The sequence below is a fragment of the Acinonyx jubatus genome, chromosome B2 (genome assembly GCF_027475565.1).
Source record: "Acinonyx jubatus isolate Ajub_Pintada_27869175 chromosome B2, VMU_Ajub_asm_v1.0, whole genome shotgun sequence".
Taxonomy (NCBI): Eukaryota; Metazoa; Chordata; class Mammalia; order Carnivora; family Felidae; genus Acinonyx; species Acinonyx jubatus.
The window spans coordinates 149206883-149228074 of record NC_069385.1 but is presented as its reverse complement, the minus strand read 5'-3'; the positions used below and the strand labels follow the sequence as shown (position 1 = coordinate 149228074).

The following is a 21192-nucleotide window of genomic DNA, read 5'->3' as shown; positions in this document are numbered from 1 at the left end:
GGTTGAGCATTATTGTTTTACACAGTTTCAACATCATTCCTTTTATAGGATTTGCCTCATTAGACTATTAGATATTATGGTGAACTGTTGGTTATGGGCCATTGGTCCACCATTTTTTCCCTTTATTTGATTGTCATTAATATGTGTCTTTCTCCCAGAGACTCAGAGCATGTAGCCAACCTACCATCTTCTCTGGCTGTGCACATCTACCTTCTGAGAAAACTTTAATGGGCGTCCAGACTGCTACCTCTAGACCTTGTAAGAAAGCCCCTGAAGCGTTTTTAATTATGGAAAATAGACAAGGAGAGAATGAAAATAATGGAAGGAAATCTGAAAGGAGATGCAGACATGGGGGTGCCTCCTACAAAAAGGGGATTTTTTTTTTCTAAGCTTGGGAAATCCCTGAGAGGAGAATAGAAAGATTTGATGTGAGAGGAATAAAGGAGTGGGTTGATGAGGCAGTACCTCTCCATAGTCTGGGGGATTCTACGCTGTAGAGTTGAAGGAATTTAGAGAACATACCTGATCTGTGCTGTACCTCCGTAAAAGGCTGGCTTCATGCAAGTCAGACTAGCTTTCTTTGACAGTATGTTTTCACACTGTTAATCCTACCTCTCCTGTGTAAGATACAAATGTTATGGCAAATATCATTTTGGGTTCTCTGACTCACCAAACAAAATTGGATCAAAAATTCACTTGGGGAAGAAACCTTTTTCTAACATTAAAGACAATTTCTAATCAGACTTGTCCTTACTCAGTCATTTATTTCACTGCAATTTTAATGCTGAGAGATTACATATTTACTCTGGAGAATATTTAGAGAACCAGGCCTGCTGAGTTGAGAATGAGATATGGCAATAAAAGTGAATGAAGAGCCTTCACAATCCACAAATGCAGTGGGGAATCCATCATAAAATAGGAAACCAGCTCTAGATCTGGGCGCTTACTTGCATATAAACAAGCATGCAGAAAATCTGGGGTCCTCTCAGCCCGAGTCCTAAGGCATTCTCTTACCTGATTGTCGGATTCACAGCCTGCCCAGCTTTGCAGGTTTACACTCCCAACAGCTGAGAATGGCAGGAAGATATTTGAAGTGACTGTTCCTATTGGGATTGCAGCATGAGCTCTTCATGTTCAGAAACGTCTTTGTCTCCTTCTGACATTCTTCCTGCCTCTCAGGAGCCACAGACCTTAGGCATATAAACACGGAGAGAGTGTCCCCTGGGTGTGAGCAGGATCGCTGTGAGAATCAACAGGGTATTTTCCCATACTTGCGATTCAAGACAATTCCTCTTGGGTGTTACTATCTTGAGTTCCATTGTTTCCCCTCCCCCTCCCCCTCCCCAGCCTAAAATTTTCTTTTCTATGTTTCTTCCTTATTTGCAGAGTCATGGACAGCACAATTGTCAGGGGCCTCCTCTGTGTTCTTAGTTCAACTACCTTTTCTTCCTTTGTCATCAGGGGCACTTCCCTGGAAAAACTTTGTATAAAATGAAAGAAATCTGGCAAATTATATTAAGGAATGGGGGCCGGTTATGTTCCATTGATCCATATAGAATTATGATAACCTTTAAAATTCTATGTATTCATTACTCTGATTCTATGGAAAACAAAGAGAGGAATGAGGAAAAATGTGATTGCTTCTGTTTATTCTAAACCCAATTCTTCACTGTTGGTATTAGCACTAAATTAGTTTCTTTAAAATCGGGATACCAAAAGTCACATATCTCTCTAAGGAATGAGGCTGGTCTCTCCCATGTGTATCCCTACTTCTTTCTGAATCCTTTAGGTGAAAATATTCTGTGAGCCTCATCAAAAGAATATATGCAATGCCATCTATGCAAATTTTCTTATAACAATTATAAACACCACGTACCCTGTCCATCTTTGTGTTGAGATCCATTATTGTTGCTTTGCAGGAATTCATTGTAGATTTATCACATTTAAATTCCTTGTTCACATATATGCTATAAATAGAAGGGAAATAACTTTTATTGTGCACTTATTGTATTAGTTCTTATTCTGAGTTCCTTACAGGTGTTAGCTCATTTTTTTTCTTCCAAACACCCAGCAAGAGAAGTAGTAAAATCATCTCTCATTATAAGAAAATGGGGGCTCAAATGATTTAAGTAATTTTGCTGTTTCCCCATGTTGTTGAGGAATCATCGACAAGTATATCTGTATATGTATCAAGTGTGCATGTGATGATTTGGCTTCCCTGTATGGTCGTATGACCACCACCATGAAGGTAATGAACTCATCCATTGTTTCACATGTTGATGCTTGTGTGTGGAGAGAATGCTCAGGGTCTACTGTCAGCAAATTTCACTGCCGTTAAATGTGCCTGTGTTACAATCAATTGTGAAGCTGGGATTTAAACCAAGACTCCAGTTCTTCAGCTAACTGCAGTGTGGTCTAATTTCTTTCAAAATACCACCCACATCAACTTTATCTGAAGTTTCTACAGATGTCAAGAAATCCGGCATTTTGATGAAGTAACGAGGAACGATTTTCCTCTTTATGTGTTGTCTCTCTGAGGTCTTGTTTATAAATTATTTTCAAGTCAAAATGAAATAGTCTTGAACATTCTCTGATTGTATGGAAGCTTCATAGACATGCTGCAGCCACCATGGGCTCTGTGCCTGATTTGATGCTTTGTTTCACCATCTTGAAAGTCTCAGTAACTTTGAACGAGGAGCTCTGAATTTTTTAAATTTTTATCTATTTTTGAGAGAGAGAGAGAGCGAGCGAGTGAGCGAGTGTGGGCAGAGAGAGAGGGAGACACAGAATCTGAAGCAGGCTCCAGGCTCTGAGCTGTCAGCACAGAGCTTGACGCGGGGCTTGAACTCACAAGCCATGAGATCATGACCTGAGCCAAAGTCGGACACTCAACTAACTGAGCCACCCAGGTGCCCCAGAATTCTGTATTTTTATTTTGCTTTGAGCCCCACACATCATGTAACTCATTTGTTTATTAGAGTTTTACATTTGCTGTTTAGAACTATAGTCTTTTATTTTTTTCTTCCAAGACTTTATTTAAATTCAAGGTAGTTTACATATAGTGTACTAGAATTTAGTGATTCATCACTTGTATACAACCTCCATTTCTCATCCCAACAAATGCCCTCCTAGTACCCATCCCCCACCCAGCCTATCCCCCACCTCCCCTCCATCAACCCTCAGTTTGTTCTCTGTATTTAAGAGTCTTTTAAGATTTAATCAAACAAATGCCTTCCTAGTACCCATCCCCCACCCAGCCTATCCCCCACCTCCCCTTCTTCAACCCTCACTTTGTCCTCTGTATTTAAGAGTCTTTTAAGATTTTATTTACTGTTATTATCTTATTTTGCCTTCCTTTTCCCTATGCTCATCTGTTTGTTTCTTAAAATCCACATATGAGTGAAATCATATGGTATTTTTCTTTCTCTGACTGACTTATTTTGCTGAGCGTTATACACTCTAGTCCTATCTGTCTTTATAAATGGCAAAGTTTCATTAATTTTTATTGCTGAGCAATATTCCATTGTATATACACCACATCTTCTTTATCCATTCATCAGTCAGTGGACATTTTTGCTCTTTCCATAATTTGATTATTGTTGATAGTGCTGCTATAAACATTGGGGTGCATGTGCCCCTTCAAATCAGCATCTTTGTATCCTTTGTATAAACACCTAATAGTGCAATTGTTGAGTCGTAGGCTAGTTCTATTTTTAACTTTTTCAGGAACATCCATACTGTTTCCCAGAATGGCTGCACCAGTTTACATTTCTACCAACAGTGCAAAAGTGTTCCCCTTTCTCAATATTCTCACCAACACCTGTTGTTTCCTGTGTTGTTAATGTTAGCCATTCTGACTGGCATGAAATGATACCTCATTGTAGTTTTGATTTGTGTTTCCCTGATGATGAATGATGTTGAACATATTTTCTTTCATGTGTTAGCCATATGGATGTCTTCTTTGGAGAAGTGTGTGTTTATGTCTTCTGCACAGTTTAACTGGATTATGTGTTCTTTGGGTGTTGAGTTTGATAAGATCTTTATAGATTTTGGATACCAGCCCTTTATCTGATATGTCATTTGCAAATATCTTCTCCCATTCCATCAGCTGCCTTTTAGTTTTGTTGTTTTCTTTGCTTTTTATCTTGATGAGACCCAGTAGTTCATTTTTGCTTTTGTTTTCCTTAACTCTGTGGACGTATCTAGTAAGAAGTTGCTACAACTGAGGTCAGAGAGGTTTCTGCCTGTTTCCTCCTCTATGATTTTGAAGCTTTCTGTCTCACATTTAGGTATTTCACCCATTTTGAGTTAACAAAATGTAAGAAAGTGGTCCAGGGTTATTCTGTATGTCACTGTCCAGTTTTCCCAGCACCATTTGCTGAGGAGATGGTCTTTATTCAATTGGATATTCTTTCCTTCTTTGTCAAAGATTGATTTGCTATACATTTGTAGGTCCATTTCTGGGTTTTCTATTCTGTTCCATCTATCTGAGTGTCCGTTTTTGTGCCAGTAACATACTGTTTTGATGATTACAGCTTTGTAATACATCTTGAAGTCTGGGATAGTGATGTTTCCAGCTTTGGTTTTCTTTTTCAAGATTTCTTTGGCTCTTCAGGGCCTTTTGTGGTTCCATACAAATTTTAGGATTGTTTGTTCTAGCTCTGTCAAGAATTCTGGTGTTACTTTGATAGGGATTGGATTTCATGTGTAGATTGCTTTGGGTAGTATCAACATTTTAACAACACTTGTTCTTCAAATCTATGAGCATGGAATGTTTTTCTTTTTTTAAAAAATTTTTGAATATTTATTTTTGAAAGAGAGAGAGAGACAGAACATGAGCAGGGGAGGATCAGAGAGAAAGGGAGACACAGAATCCATGGTGGGGTCCAGGCTCTGAGTTGTCAGCACAGAGCCCAACGCAGGGTTTGAACTCGAAAACCATGAGATCATGACCTGAGCCGAAGTTGGATGCTTTACCGACTGAGCCACCCAGGCGCCCCACATAGAATGTTTTTCTATTTCATTGTGTCTTCTTCAATTTCTTTCAGATGTATTCTGTAGTTTTCAGAGTACAGCTCTTTTACCTTTTTAATTAGGTTTATTCCTAGGTATCTCATAGTTTTTGGTGTAATTGTGAATGGAATTGATTCCTTGATTTCTCTTTCTGCTGGCTCATTATTGGTGTATAGAAATGCAACAGTTTCTGTATGTTGATTTTATATCCTGCAACTTTGCTGAATTCATGTATCAGTTCTAGGAATTTTTTGGTGAAATCTTTTGAGTTTTCCACATAGAGATCATGTCTGCAAAGAGCAAAAGCTTGACTTCTTCCTTGCCAATTTGGATGCCTTTTATTTATTTATTTTTTTGTTTCTGATTGCTGAGGCTAGGACTATCCAACAAGAAGATCTAACAATGGTAAATATTTATGTCCCCAACTTGAAGGAATCTAATTACATAAATCAGTTAAGACCAAATTTACAGTAACTCATTGATGATAATACAATAATAGTAAGGAATTTTAACACCATACTTGTAGCAATGGACAGATCATCTAAGCATAAAATCAACAAAGAAGCAATGACTTTGAATGACACATTGGACCAGATGGACTTAACAGATATATCAGAACATTTCATCCTAAAGCAGTAAGGTACACATTCTTTTGAAGTGTCCATGGAACTTTCTATAGAACAGATCACATACTGGGTCACAAATCAGGCCTCAATGAGTGCAAAAGGATTGAGATCATCCCATGCATATTTAGACCTTATGAAACTCAAAGTCAACCACATGAAAAAAAAACTTGGAAATATAACCAATACATTGAGGTTAAAGAACATCCTATTAAATGATGTATGGGTTAACCAGGAAATTGAAGAAGAAATAAAAAAAAATACATGGAAGCCAATGAAAATGAAAATGCCATAATCCTCAACCTCTGGGCTGCAGCAAAAGCAGTTATAAGAAGGAAGTATATAGCAATTCAGATCTTCCTCAAGAAGGAACAAAAGTCTGAAATGTACAACCTAACCTTACATCTAAAGAAGCTGGAAAAAGAACAACAAATAAAGGTCAAAAACCAGCAGAAGGAGGGAAATAATAAACATTAAAGCTGAAATAAATGACATGGAAATCAAAATAATAGTAGAAGAGATAAACAAAACTAGGAATTTTTTGAAAGAATTAACAAAACTGATAACCCCCTAGCCAGTCTTCTCAAAAGAAAATAGAAAGAACCCAAATAGATGAAATCACGAATGAAAGAGGATAGATCACACCCAACACCACAGAAATACAAAAAAATTGTAAGAGAATATTATGAGCAATTAATGTCAACAACTTGGGAAATCTGGAAGAGATGGATAAATTCATAGAAACATATAAACTACTGATACTTAAACAGGAAAAAATAGAAAATTTGAACAGATTCATAGTTGGTAAAGAAATTGAATTAGTAATCAAAAATCTCCAAACAAACAAGAGTCCAGGGCCAAATGGCCTCCCAGGGGAATTCTACCAGACATTTAAAGAAGAATTAATACCTATAGTTTTGAAACTGTTCCAAAAAATAGAAATGGAAGGAAAACTTCCAAACTAATTCTATGAGGCCAGAAATACCTTGATTCCAAAAGCAGACAAAGACCCCACTAAAAAGGAGAACCACAGAGCAATATCCCTTTTGAACATCGACACAAAAGTTCTGAACTCTATACAGCTAATTGAATTCAAGAGTACATTAAAAGAATTATTCACCACAATCAAGTGGGATTTATTCCTGGGATGCAGGGCTTGTTCAATATTAGCAAATCAATCACTGTGGTGCACCACAATGAGAAAAGAGAGAATAAGAACCATATGGTTCTCTCAATAGATGCAAGAAAAACATTTGAGAAAATACAGCATTCTTTCTTGATAAAAACCTCCAGTAAGTAGGGATAGAAGAACATAACTCAAGATCATAAAGGCCATATACAAAAGACCCACAGCTAATATCCTCAATGTGGAAAAGCTGTGAGCTGTACCCCTAAGGTTGGATACACAGCAGGGATGTCCACTCTCACCACTGTTATTCAACATGGAACTATAGACTGTTTACATGCTGTGAGAGTATCAGCCAGACCTGGCTCTACTTTGTGTCTCTGCAGACACACTAGTGATCCTTTCTTCACAAATGTGATACCAGCTCCAAAAATTCCAAGTTCCCTCCTATACATGACCTATTCTTCCACTTTCCCCCCATTGAACAAACTATATATTAATTAATATTGTTTTATTTTAGGTCTTCTTATCTTATAGAATGTTCTTTTAAAAAATGTCTTGAGGCTGGAAAACAGTGTGGAGATTCCTCAAAAAATTAAAAATAGAACTACCCTATGACCCAGCAATAGCACTGCTAGGAATTTACGCAAGTGATACAGGAGTGCTGATTCATAGGAACACATGTACCCCAATGTTTATAGCAGTGCTTTCAATAATAGCCAAATTATGGAAAGAGTCTAAATGTCCATCAACTGATGAATGGATAAAGAAGATGTGGTTTATCCACACTCAGATATCACCTCACGCCAGTCAGAGTGGCCAAAATGAACAAATCAGGAGACTATAGATGCTGGCGAGGATATGGAGAAACGGGAACCCTCTTGCACTGTTGGTGGGAATGCAAATTGGTGCAGCCACTCTGGAAAGCAGTGTGGAGGTTCCTCAGAAAATTAAAAATAGACCTACCCTATGACCCAGCAATAGCACTGCTAGGAATTTACCCAAGGGATACAGGAGTACTGATGCATAGGGGCACTTGTACCCCAATGTTTATAGCAGCACTCTCAACAATAGCCAAATTATGGAAAGAGCCTAAATGTCCATCAACTGATGAATGGATAAAGAAATTGTGGTTTATATACACAATGGAGTACTACATGGCAATGAGAAAGAACGAAATATGGCCCTTTGTAGCAACGTGGATGGAACTGGAGAGTGTGATGCTAAGTGAAATAAGCCATACAGAGAAAGACAGATACCATATGGTTTCACTCTTATGTGGATCCTGAGAAACTTAACAGAAACCCATGGAGGAGGGGAAGGAAAAAAAAAAAAGAGGTTAGAGTGGGAGAGAGCCAAAGCATAAGAGACTGTTAAAAACTGAGAACAAACTGAGGGTTGATGGGGGGTGGGAGGGAGGGGAGGGTGGGTGATGGGTATTGAGGAGGGCACCTTTTGGGATGAGCACTGGGTGTTGTATGGAAACCAATTTGACAATAAATTTCATATATTGAAAAAAAAAAGAACATGTGGTTTATATATACAATGGAATACTACTTGGCAATGAGAAAGAATAAAATCATGCCATTTGCAGCAATGTAGATGGAACTGGAGGGTATTATGCTAAGTGAAATAAATCAGTCAGAGAAAGACAGATATCATATGTTTTCACTCATATGTGGATCTTAAGAAAGTTAACAGAAGACTATGGGGGATGGGAAGGGGGAAAAATAGTTACAAACAGAAAAGGAGGGAGGCAAAGCATAAGAGATTCTTAAATACAGAGAACAAACTGAGGGTTGATGGGGTGTGGGGGAGAGGGAAAAGTGGGTGATGGGCATTGAGGAGGGCACTTGTTGGGATAAGAACTGGGTGTTGTATGTAAGCCAATTTGACAATAAATTATATTTAAAAAATAAAATATAAAAATGAGGACCTTTGATCACTTCCCAAGTGATTTCAATGTTCTAGGCAACTTTGTTTATAGAAGACAAAGCTAAGGTCATCACATGTAATGAGTTAAAATGGAGATACTCGGGTAAAGCCAGGAATCTTGAAAAGTGAAATTGTAGTGAAAGCCTACCCACTACAGAAAGATGCTGTTTCCATAATTTGGCTATTGTAAATAATGTTGGCTATAAGTATAGGTGTGCATGTATTTCTTTGAATTAGTGCTTTTAAAAACTTCTGGATAAAAATAGTGTGATTACTGGATAATAGGGTAGTTGTATTTTTAACTATTTGAGGAACCTCCATACTGTTTCCCAGAGTGGCTGCACCAGTTTGCATCCCCACCAACAGTGCAAAAAGGTTCTCTCTTTCTGCAACCTGGCCAACATCTGTTGTTTCCTGTGTCATTAATTTTAGCCATTCTGACAGGTGTGAAGTCATATCTCATCGTAGTTTTGATTTGTATTCCTTGATTTTGAGTAGTGTTGACCATCTTTTCATGTGTTTATTGGCCATCTGGATGTCTTCTTTGGAGAAATGTATGTTCATATTTGCTGCCCATTTTTAGGTTGTTTTATATGTGTTTTGGGTGTTGAGTTTTATAAATTTTTTAATGTTTATTTTTATTTTTGAGAGAGAGAGACAGAGCAAGAGCAGGGGAGGGGGAGGGAGAGGAGACACAGGATCCGAGCAGGCTCCAGGCTCTGAACTGTCAACACAAAGCCTGACATGGGGCTTGAACTCATGAACCACGAGATCATGACCTGAGTCGAAGTTGGCACTTAACTAACTGAGCTATACAGGCACCCCTAGGTGTTGAGTTTTATAAGTTCTCTATATATTTTGGACACAATTCCTTTATCAGATATGTCATTTTCAAATATCTTCTTCCATTCCATAGGTTGCCTTTTAGTTTTGTTGATTTTTTTTCTTTACTGTGCAGAAGCTTTTTATTTTGATGATGTCCCAATAGTTTATATTTTCTCTTATTTCCCTTGCCTCAGAAGACATATCTAGTAAGAAACTGCTACAGCTGATGTCAGAATAATTACTGCTTGTCCTCTGTTCTAGGACCTTTATGGTTTCAGGCCTCATATTTATGTCTTTAGTGCCTTTTGAATTTATTTTTGTGTATGGTGTAAGAATGTGGCCTGCTTTCCTTCTCTTGTGTATAGCCGTCCAATTTTCTAAAAAGCATTTTTTTGAAGTTACTGTGTTGTCCCCATTGGATGTTCTTTCCTGCTTTTCAAAGATTAATTAATTTTTTAATTTTTATTTTTTCCAAAGCCGTTCCAGAATTCATTTATGTATTTTATTCCGGAATTTACTTGTGTATGTTTCTTTCTGTATTTCACATATACTACCCATATACATTAGATAAATCAAGGAAAAAATTGTCTTTCATTTTCCTTTCTGCCTCTTCCCTTCTCCTGACATGAAATAGAATTAAATTAATTCTTTTTTTTGCTTTTATGTTATTATTATTATTTTTTAAAATTACATCCAAATTAATTACCATATAGTACAACAATGATTTCAGGAGTAGATTCCTTAATGCCCCTTACCCATTTAGCCAACCCCCCTCCCATAACCCGTCCATTAACCCTCAGTTTGTACTCCATATGTGTGAGTCTCTTATGTTTTGTCCCCCTCCCTGTTTTTATATTATTTTCATTTCCCTTCCCTTATGTTCATATGTTTTGTCTCTTAAAGTCCTCATATGAGTGAAGTCATATGATATCTGTCTTTCTCTGACTAATTTCACTTAGCATAATATCCTCCAGTTCTATCCACACAGTTGCAAATGGCAGGATTTCATTCTTTTTGATTGCTAATACTTCATTGTGTATATATATATACCACATCTTCTTTATTCATTCATCCATCTATGGACATTTGGGCTCTTTCCATACTTTGGCTATTGTTGATAGTGCTGCTATGAACGTGGGGGTGCATGTGTCCCTTTGAAACAGCACACCTGTTTCCCGTGGATAAATGCCTAGTAGTGCAATTGCTAGGTCGTAGGGTAGTTCTATTTTTAGTTTTTTGAGGAACCTCCATACTGTTTTCCAGAGTGGCCGCACCAGCTTGCATTGCCACCAACAATGCAAAAGATATCATCTTTCTCCACATCCTCACCAACATCTGTTGTTGCCTGAATTGTTAATGTTAGCCATTCTGACAGGTGTGCGGTGGTATCTCATTGTGGTTTTGATTTGTATTTCCCTGATGATGAGTGATGGAGAGCATCTTTTCCTGTATCCGTTGGCCATCTGGATGTCTTCCTTGGAGAAGTGTCTATTCATGTCTTTTGCCCATTTCTTCACTGGATTATTTGTTTTTTCGGTGTTTAGTTTGGTAAGTTCTTTATAGACTTTGGATACTAACCCTTTATCTGATATGTCATTTGCAAATATCTTCTCCCATTCTGTGGGTTGCCTTTTAGTTTTGCTGATTGTTTCCTTCACTGTGCAGAAGCTTTTTATTTTGGTGAGGTCCCAGTAGTTCATTTTCGCTTTTGTTTCCCTTGCCTCTGGAGACGTGTTGAGTAAGAAATTGCTGAGGCCATGATCAAAGAGGTTTTTGCCTGCTTTTTCCTTGAGGATTTTGATGGCTTCCTGTCTTACGTTTAGGTCTTTCATCCATTTTGAGTTTATTTTTGTGTATGGTGTAAGAAAGTGGTCCAAGTTCATTCTTCTGCATGTCGCTGTCCAGTTTTCCCAGAACCACTTGCTGAAGAGATTGTCTTTATTCCATTGGATATTCTTTCCTGCTTTGTCAAAGATTAGTTGGCCATACGTTTGTGAGTCCATTTCTGGGTTCTCTATTCTGTTCCATTGACCTGAGTGTCTGTTCTTGTGCCAGTACCATACTGTCTTGATAGCTACTATGAAAATTTGACCTCCTCCTGGCTAGTTTGGATGCCTTTCATTTCTTTGTGTTGTCTGATTGCAGAGGCTAAGACTTCCAATACTATGTTGAGTAACAGTGGCGAGAGTGGACATCCCTGTCTTGTCCCTGACCTTAGGGGGAAAGCTCTCAGTTTTTTCCCATTGAGGATGATATTAGTGTTGGATCGTTCATATATGGCTTTTACGATCTCGAGGCATGATCCTTTTATCCCTACTTTCTTGAGGGCTTTTATCAAGAAAGGATGTTGTATTTTGTCAAATGCTTCCTCTGCATCCATTGAGAGGATCATAGGGTTCTTGTCCTTTCTTTTATTGATGTGATGAATCCTGTTAATCGTTTTGCGGATATTGAACCAGTCCTGCATCCCAGGTATAAATCCCACTTGGTCATGGTGAATAATTTTTTTTAATGTATTGTTGGATCCGGTTGGCTAATATCTTGTTGAGGATTTTTGCATCCATGTTCATCAGGGAAATTGGTCTATAGTTCTCCTTTTTAGTGGGGTCTCTGTCTGGTTTTGGAATCAAGGTAATGCTGGCTTCATAGAAAGAGTTTGGATGTTTTTCTTCCATTTCTATTTTTTGGAACACCTTCAAGAGAATAGGTGTTAACTCTTCCTTAAATGTTTGGTAGAATTCCCCTGGAAAGCTGTCTGGCCCTGGACTCTTGTTTTTTGAGAGATTTTTGATCACTAATTCAATTTCCTTACTGGTTATGGGTCTGTTCAAATTTTCTATTTCTTCCTGTTTCAGTTTTGGTAGTGTATATGTTTCTAGGAATTTGTCCATTTCTTCCAGATTGCCCATTTCATTGGCATATAATTGCTCATAATATTCTCTTATTATTGTTTTTATTTCTGTTGTGTTGTTTGTGATTTCTCCTCTTTCATTCTTGATTTTACTTATTTGGGTCCTTTCCTTTTTCTTCTTGATCAAACTGGCTTGTGGTTTATCAATTTTGTTAATTCTTTCAAAGACCCAGCTTCTGGTTTCTTTGATCTGTTCTACTGTTTTTTGTTTGTTGGTTTGTTTGTTTTTTGGTTTCAATAGCATTAATTTCTGCTCTAATCTTTATTATTTCCTGTCTTCTGCTGGTTTTGGGTTTTATTTGCTGTTCTTTTTCCAGCTCCTTAAGGCGTAAGGTTAGGTTGTGTATCTGAGATCTTTCTTCCTTCTTTAGGAAGGCCTGGATTGCTATATACTTTCCTCTTATGATGGCCTTTGCTCTGTCCCAGAGGTTTTGGGTTGTGGTGGTGTCAATTTCATTGACTTCCATGTACTTTTTCATTTCCTCTTTAACTGCTTGGTTAGCCCATTCATTCTTTAGTAGGATGTTCTTCAGTCTCCAAGTATTTCCTATCTTTCCAAATTTTTTTGTGGTTCATTTCGAGTTTCATAGCATTGTGGTCTGAAAATATGCATGGTATGATCTCGATATTTTTGTACTTACTTAGGGCTGATTTGTGTCCCAGTATATGATCTATTCTGGAGAACGTTCCATGTGCACTGGAGAAGAATGTATATTCTGCTGCTTTAGGATGAAATGTTCTGAATATACATGTGAAGTCCATCTGGTCCAGTGTGTCATTCAAAGCCATTGTTTCCTTGTTGATTTTTTGATTAGATGATGTGTCCATTGTTGTGAGTGGGGTGTTGAAGTCTCCTACTATTATGGTATTAATATCGATGAGTTTCTTTACGTGTGTGGTTGATTTATATATTTGTGTGCTCTCACATTTGGCACATAAATGTTTACAATTGTTAGGTCTTCTTGGTGGATAGACCCCTTGATTATGATATAATGCCCTTCTGCATCTCTTGATACAGTCTTTAATGTCTAGATTAAAAAAACATTAAAAAATTAAAAAAAAAATTTAAAAAATGAAGTCTAGATTGTCTTATGTAAGTATGGCCACTCCAGGTTTCTTTTGTTGAACATTATCATGATAGATGGTTCTCCATCCCTTTATTTTCAATCTGTAGGTGTCTTTAGGTCTAAAGTGGGTCTCTTGTAAACAGCATATAGATGGATCTTGTTTTCTTATCTATTCTGTTACCCTATGTTTTTTGATTGGAGCATTGAGTCCATTGTCATTTAGAATGAGTACTGAAGGATATGAATCTATTGCCATTATGATGTTTGTAGAGGTGGAGTTTCTGGTGGTGTTCTCTCGTCCTTTCTAATCTTTTGTTGCTTTTGGTGTGTGTGTGTATGTGTGTGTGTGTGTGTGTGTGTGTGTGTGTGTGTGTGTGTGTGTATTTTTTTTTTTTTTCATTTTTTCTCCCCTCAAAGAGTCCCCCTTAAAATTTCTTGCAGGGCTGGTTTAGTGGTCACAAACTCCTTTAATTTTTGTTTGTCTGGGAAACTTTTTTTTTTTCCCAATATATGAAATTTATTGTCAAATTGGTTTCCATACAACACCCAGTGTGTGGGAAACTTTTTATCACTCTTTATATTTTGCATGACAGCCTTGCTGGATAAAGGATTCTTGGCTGCATATTTTTCTGATTCAGCACATTGAATATACCCCGCCACTCCTTTCTGGCCTGCCAAGTTTCTGTGGATGGGTCTGCTGCAAACCTGATCTGTCTTCCCTTGTAGGTTAGGGACTTTTTTTCCCTTGCTGCTTTCATGATTCTCTCCTTGCCCGAGTATTTTGTGAATTTGACTATGATATGCCTGTAGATGGTCGCTTTTTGTTGAATCTAATGGGAATCCTCTGTGCTTCCTGGGTTTTGCTGTCTGTGTCTTTCCCCAGGTTAGGAAAGTTTTCTGCTATGATTAGCTCACATAACCCTTCTACCCCTATTTCTCTCTCTTCCTCCTCTGGGACCCCTATGATTCTGATGTTGTTCCTTTTTAATGAGTCACCGATCTCTAATTCTTAACTCATGCTCTTTTGCCTCAATCTCCCTCTTTTTTTCTGCTTCATTATTCTGTATAAGTTTGTTCTCTATATGGCTGATTCTCTGTTCTGCCTCTCCCATCCTTGCTGCTGCTGCATCCATCCATAATTGCAGCTCAGTTATAGCATTTTTAATTTCATTGTGGCTATTTTTGACTTCTTTTATCTCTGTAGAAAGGGATTCTAATCTATTTTTGACTCCAGCTAGTATTCTTATTATCAGGATTCTAAATTCTGGTTCGGACATCTTGCTTGTGTCTGTGTTGGTTAAATCCCTGGCTGTCGTGTCTTCATGCTCTTTCTTTTGGGGTGAATTCCTTCACTTTGTCATTTTGAAGGGAGAAAAGGAGTTAATGAGGTAGAAAAGTTGAAATTACAGAAATTAAAATTTAAAAACATTAAAATTAAAAATTAGAAACACACACACAAGTCTAATAGATGATGCTAGATCCTAGGTGTGTTTTGGTCTGGGTGTTGAAAGTAGTTTGACAGATTAGAGAAATGAAAAAAAAGGGGGGGGGGAGAGAAAAAAAAGGAAATTGAGAATTTGAAAAAATGGATACACTAAGGTAGACTAAAATGAGATGATGTGGGTAAAATAGAATTTGAAAAAATACACCCAAAATTAGAGAATATAGGATAAAAAAATGAAAGAAAAATATTTTTAATAAAAATTAAAAGGAAACATGATTTTTTCATTTTCTATATTTAAGAAAAATGAAAAGAAATGAAAAAGAAAAAAGATAAAAAAGAAAAAAATGAAAAAAGAAATCGTTTGAAAATTTGAAAAAGTGAATACACTGTAGTAGACTGAAATAAAGTGATAGGAGTATGGTAGAATTTGAAAACAAAATTACATAAAAGAAAAAAGTATATGATAATAAAAATTAAATAAAAATATTTTAAAAAGAAATTGAAAGTAAAAATGAAGTTTTTCTCTTTATTCAAGAAAAAGTAAAGAAAGGAAAAAGAAAAAAGAAAAAGAAAGAAAAAAAGAAAAAAAAAGAAAAAATGTTTGAAAATTTGAAAAAGTGAGTACACTGAAGTAGACTAAAATAAAATGATGGAAGTAAAGTAGAATTTGAAAAAATTTACACGTGATAGTAATAAAAATAGTAATAAAAATTAAAGAGAGATATTTTTAATAAAAATTGAAAATAAAAATGAGTTGCTTCTCTTTCTGTATTCAAGAAAAAGAAAAGAAGTGTAAAAGAGAAAAAGGAAAAAGAGAAGAAAAAAAAGAAAGAAATTGAATAGATGAACCTGCTAACAGATTGAAGTAGGACTGAAATTGCTTCCTTTTCCCCTAGAAGTCAGTCTATGTAGCTCTTCATAGTCAATAAATTAAGCTGGCGGTGAGACTTGTGTTCTTGAAGAGCAAATTTGGCCCAGTTGGGTAGGGCTCGGTGTAACCTCTCCTCTCTCCCCTAGATGGCGCTGCTAGCCTACGGGGGTGGATTGTTGCGGCACTTGTAGGTGGGCATGCGCGGGAATGGTGCCACCCAGCTACCCAGTCTGTTCTCCCAGAGCAGCAATGATGCATCTGTCCTGTCTTCAGCTCTCGTCCATTCCCCGTGTTTTCACTCTCTGTGACCAGGCCCCAGGCAGCACCTCTCTCCCAAGTTTTGTCTCAGATGTGGCTGTTTTTCCCAGCCCCTTACTTCTGAAGGACTGAGGCTTTGACCCGGTCTGCTCCTCTGTGGGAGGGTCTCACCGAGCAATGGCCGAATGTCGGCTGCACCCAGGAATGCCCACTGGACCCTTTTGTTGCCGGTGCCCGAGACTGCAGCCAGGTGGCAACCCTTCCCAGAAAATGTTCGCAAGACAGTGTGGCAGCAGCATTTTAGGGATTATGGAAAATCCAACACACATCAGGCACCAGGCTTCACCCTTAATGACCTTGCCCCAGCACCAGCTAATGTGGCCACCTTCTGGGGTCTGCTGGGACCAGGTGGCTTCAACAGTGTCTACCAAACGTCCTTCCAGCAGTGGAACCGCTTTTCCCCGTGTGGCCTGAGAACCTCCCAGACCCCACTCTGTTCTTGGGGATTCACCTTTCCCACCAGAGCACCACCAGGTATCGAGCTGCGGAGTTGCAGCCTTTGTGCTCCCCTTGTTTACTGTCTTAATGGAATTTAAACCCTCTCTTTTCTCCTTTCTCCCTTTTTGGTTTAGTTCCTGTGGCTGCTTCCAATTTTCTACTTCCTCTCCAGCTGCTTTGGGGATGGGTGTTTTTCCCCTATGCTCCCCCCTCCCCAGTCTCTGGCCTCTCTCCTCCCACAAAAGGGGTTCCCTACCTTTCTTGGCTTCTTGTTCCCCAAGTTCAGCTCTTCGTGAGACACACAAAAAGCTTCACACAAAAGAGACACACAAAAAGCTTCACACGCGAGACACACAAAAAACTTCCATGCTGTTCTGCCATCTTGGCTCCTCCTCGGCACCTTACTTCTTAAGGACTCTGGCTTGGACCCGTTCAGCCCCTCTGTGGGAGGCTCTCACCAAGCAATGGCTGAATGCTGGCCACACCCAGGAACGTTTGCTGGTCCCTGCTGCTGCCAGTGCCCCGAGCCTGCTGTAAGGGTTAAATTGTAGTGTAAGGCTAACACTTAGCTTGAAAAATAACAACTTTGTTTTGACACTGAAGGTCAAAAGATAACAGCCTTGCTTTTACTCTTGTAAATCATACTTCATACTCTTGTGAATCAGGCTTTACCAATGAAGGAAACAAAAGCTCAAAAAAAGAGCATCAAAGACAAGGTCAAGGAGATCCACTGGTTGCAACTTAGTGGCAGAAAGTCTAAAATAATCACCTCATTCAATAACTGTTTCTGACTCATCTGGCAACTGTTTCTAACTCATCTGGGAACTGTTTCTCTGTTCTGTTCCCAGATAATGATAAAACGATGTGATCGGCTTTAAAAACTCTGTACCCCGGCTGTTTGAGGCCACACGCTTATCAAGAGTGTTGGTCCCAATCAGTCGGCCTTGCCTCTCATTGTAATAAACTTTGTTGTGACTGTCACTGGTGCCCGTAGCATTGTTTCAGGAGTCGTGTGGATGCAACACAGCAGCCAGGTGCCAGCCCACCCCCAAAAAAGTTTGCGAGATAGTGTAGTAGCAGCATTTCAAGGATTATGGAAAATCACAACACACATCTGGCACCAGGCTTCACCCTTAAAGACCTTGTTCCAGTACCAGCAAATGTGGGCATTCTTTGGGGTCTGCTGGGACCAGGTGGCTTCAACAGTCTCTACCAAATGGCCTTCTGGCAGTGGAACTGCTTCTCCCTGTGTGGCCTGAGAACTCCCTGTGAAGCCTCCTGGGGCTTCACCCTTCCCACCAGAGCACCACCAGATATTGAGCTGCGGTGTTGCAGACTCTGCACTCCCCCTGTTTATGGTCTTAATGGAATTTAAACCGTCTCTTTTCTCCTTTCTCCCTTTTTAGCTTAGTCCCTGTGGCTGTTTCCAATTTTCCACTTTCTCTCCAGCTGCTTTTGGGGATGCGTGCTTTTCCGTATTCTCCCACCATCTCCATCCTATCTCTGCACGCAAAAGCACCTTCCTGCCTGCCTCAGCTTCTCTCTTCCCCACTTCACCTCTCTTCGCCATGGACCTGCTGAATTCCGTGGTTCATGTTGTGCAGTTTGTTGTGGTAATCCTCAGATCACTTTTCTAGGTGTGTAGGATGGTTTAGTGTTGGTCTGGCTGCATCTCATGGACGCGAGACACACAAAAAACTTCCATGCTGTTCCACCATCTTGGCTCCCACCCTGTCCAGTGAGTATCTTTATGAGCATTACTGTAAATTATGTATCAGGCATATTACTTGTATCTATTTTGCCTATTTTGCTGTGGTTTGGTTCTATTCTTTCATCTGGGATCTTTTTTTCTGTCATCTCATTTTTTTCTAACTTTCTGTGTCTATTTCTGTGTGTTAGTAAAGTCAAAGCATTTCCTGCTCTTGTAGGCACTTACCTTTTGAGGAAGTCCTGAAGTGCCCGCAGTGCAGTGTTTCCTGTTTCCCAGGAGCTGGCACTTCCATGGAGTGTCTCTGGTGTGAGTTCCATGTGCTCTGTCGCATTATTGCCTCTCTTTCCTTCAATTCAGGTGTCTGCAGTGGCTCTCTTTTCCTGTTTTGGATAGTGTTTGGTCCCTGGCGGATGTGTGGTGTATTTTAAGAAGATAGACAGTGCTGTACTTGCTAATTGAGACCCGGAGGACTGCTGCCAGGACAGGCAGCCCAGATGCGTCTGCAAAGGCCGTGTGGGTGGGCCCCACACTTTTAACAAGGTGCGCCTCAGGCTTTAGGGTGGAAAATTATTAGGAATAGATATATGACACCCAAACTGAAAGACCACCTCAGGTCTTTTCATTCTGAAAATTCATGAAAGCAAGGTCTGGCCTTTATGTTTTTTAGGTAAAGGGAACTCAGCTTGAAGAAGTTGGGACACTCAGAGATTAGGACTTGCTGCTTCACAGAAACCTTTTCTTTGAGGATGCTACAAAGTCGCTTTCAGATCGCCAAAGAAGAGAAGCCTGATGGAAAAGCTTTAGTGAATGCTGATGCCCTGGAAATGGGGCGGGTGGTTTATGGAAGAGCACTCACTGAAATAATTCCTAAAAGATCACATTTTCTAAGAATTCTTTTCAAAACAGTTAGGGACTCAGCATATGGCTGTAGTTAGAATGAAACATTTAGTATAATCTGTGCCCATGTATAGGTGGAACCATATGTAATGTTAATATTTAACTGTCTTTTGTCCTCAAATCCAATAATTTCTTATTATTTAACATAAAACCTTTAAAGATAATTTAGTGTGTATCCTTGAGCTGTCTCTGATCGTGAGATTCTTAACCTTCCAGCCTGCAGATGTGGAGTTTCACTGTTCTATTTGCTTGTTCTGGACAAATGATTCTGGATTAGTACTCTATTATGCCATCAGATCACAGAAAGTGAGGATTGAATGTGTTTCCCTTTGCACAGGTTCAAACACAGCATGGGAAAGGCATTGCAAGGAGACTTCTGTGTTCTCACTATCTGAGGCAGAGTAGATGAGATCTTGCCCAATGAAGGAATAAGGAGGGAACATATTTTGTAGTGAAGTAGTGAATTTTATCTGGGATTCCTAATTGGGAATTTGGGAATGCATTAAGTTCTTTTAAGGGAGAACAATCCTTATTGATATATACTTAACCTAAACTGAACACATAGAAAAGGAAGCCTCAGAGGAAACTTAGGCATGCGGAGTTACAATTAACATTTGGATGGATAAATGTAGTAGTACTGACATTATCAGGACATGAATTTAACCTTGATTTACAACTTTTGAAGGTTTCTTTCTTTGGAGTGCCTCTAACAATGGAAATATTAAAAATATTCATCATTAAAACTGAGGTCAATACATTATACATTATATCACATAGGATATTCTTTTATACAATGTAAAGAAAAGGTATAATGTCAGTTAGATGGAGGGCTAGATGGTCCCAATGCTCAGCCCCTGCCAAAACACAACAGAAGCAATAAGCAACTACAGACTGACCAAAATAGCTCTGGAAGAGCTCTGGAAAACGCTTTACTAGACTGTTATGATAATAAACAGTGCACCTCTATCTAAGGTTCAGTGGTGCCGGTGGATCACCCTTTTCAGTGCTTCTCACAATAACTCCTTCATAGTAAATTGCTCAATAGATGGTGTAGAATTAGCTTATATTTTGTTGAAAGGTAATGAGGGAAATGATGGTGGTGGATAGTAATGGGTGGTGTGGTGCTGTACAGGCATGAGAAGTGACTAGTGACAGCTACTGTCAACTCCTTGTTCCAAAGCCCCTGGTCACAAGTGTGGATCTTTACCAATGCACAACTCATGGAGGAAGGTACACAAGTCATATGTCTGTGTTTTGTTTTGTTTTGTTTTTTAATGTCCCATCTTACCTTTAGCCAAGGTTATATACTACCTTCCCATCTTCCCATCTTACCTTTAGCCAAGGTTATATACTATCAATAACAATCAAAAGACAGTTCAGAAAGGGGGTTCTATTAGCTCTCAGAAACCAATTCTTATGATGTAAAGTTTCTCTGTATCCATCTATTCTCCTTTATCTTCACTTAATATTCCCAGGCCAGATTTCAGCTTTGGTTCTGGTTCTCAGGAATCCTATAATATGTCCTCCAATTAAGCACTGAATGAACTTGGTGTTACATTTTACTACTGATTCCCTGGATTATTGTTACCCTTACTGGCTTCCTGATCCTTTAGTGGACTTTTGACCTCTGTTGTTCACCTTCACAACATCCAGTGGTTGGATTTCCTCTGATAAGTTATTGTTGAGTGCCATCTAATATTCTGCAGAAGGGGGGGCATTCAGGGAAAGAAAAAAGCCTGTATTCACAGATTCTGGGGACCAGGAGAAACTGCTTGGGAAGCCAGAAGGGATGTGAACTCAGATTGTTTATTCATTCATTTCAAAATAACTTCTGAATATATGCCGTGACAGGTCATTAGGTTGGATATGAAAACAAAGGATTGACTTCTAGATGATCCAGGAAGTAAGTCCAGGCTAAGAATTGGTCATCTGCATTGCTGAACAGAAACCCCAGCCTGAGAATGTCAAGTTTAGTCTTCCCAATTTAGGGTTCTTTCTAATCCATTGTAGCTT

General features: G+C 38.8%; 1 long non-coding RNA gene across 1 annotated transcript; it reads right to left on the bottom strand.

The window, feature by feature from the left end:
• Window positions 1-33: 33 nt before the first annotated feature.
• Window positions 34-17459, bottom strand: LOC128315751 (uncharacterized). Its single transcript, XR_008298826.1, has 4 exons — window positions 16828-17459; window positions 1877-2721; window positions 1015-1240; window positions 34-617 (listed from the first exon to the last, which is right to left on the bottom strand). It is a non-coding gene; the product is annotated as an uncharacterized LOC128315751 (long non-coding RNA).
• Window positions 17460-21192: the final 3733 nt, after the last annotated feature.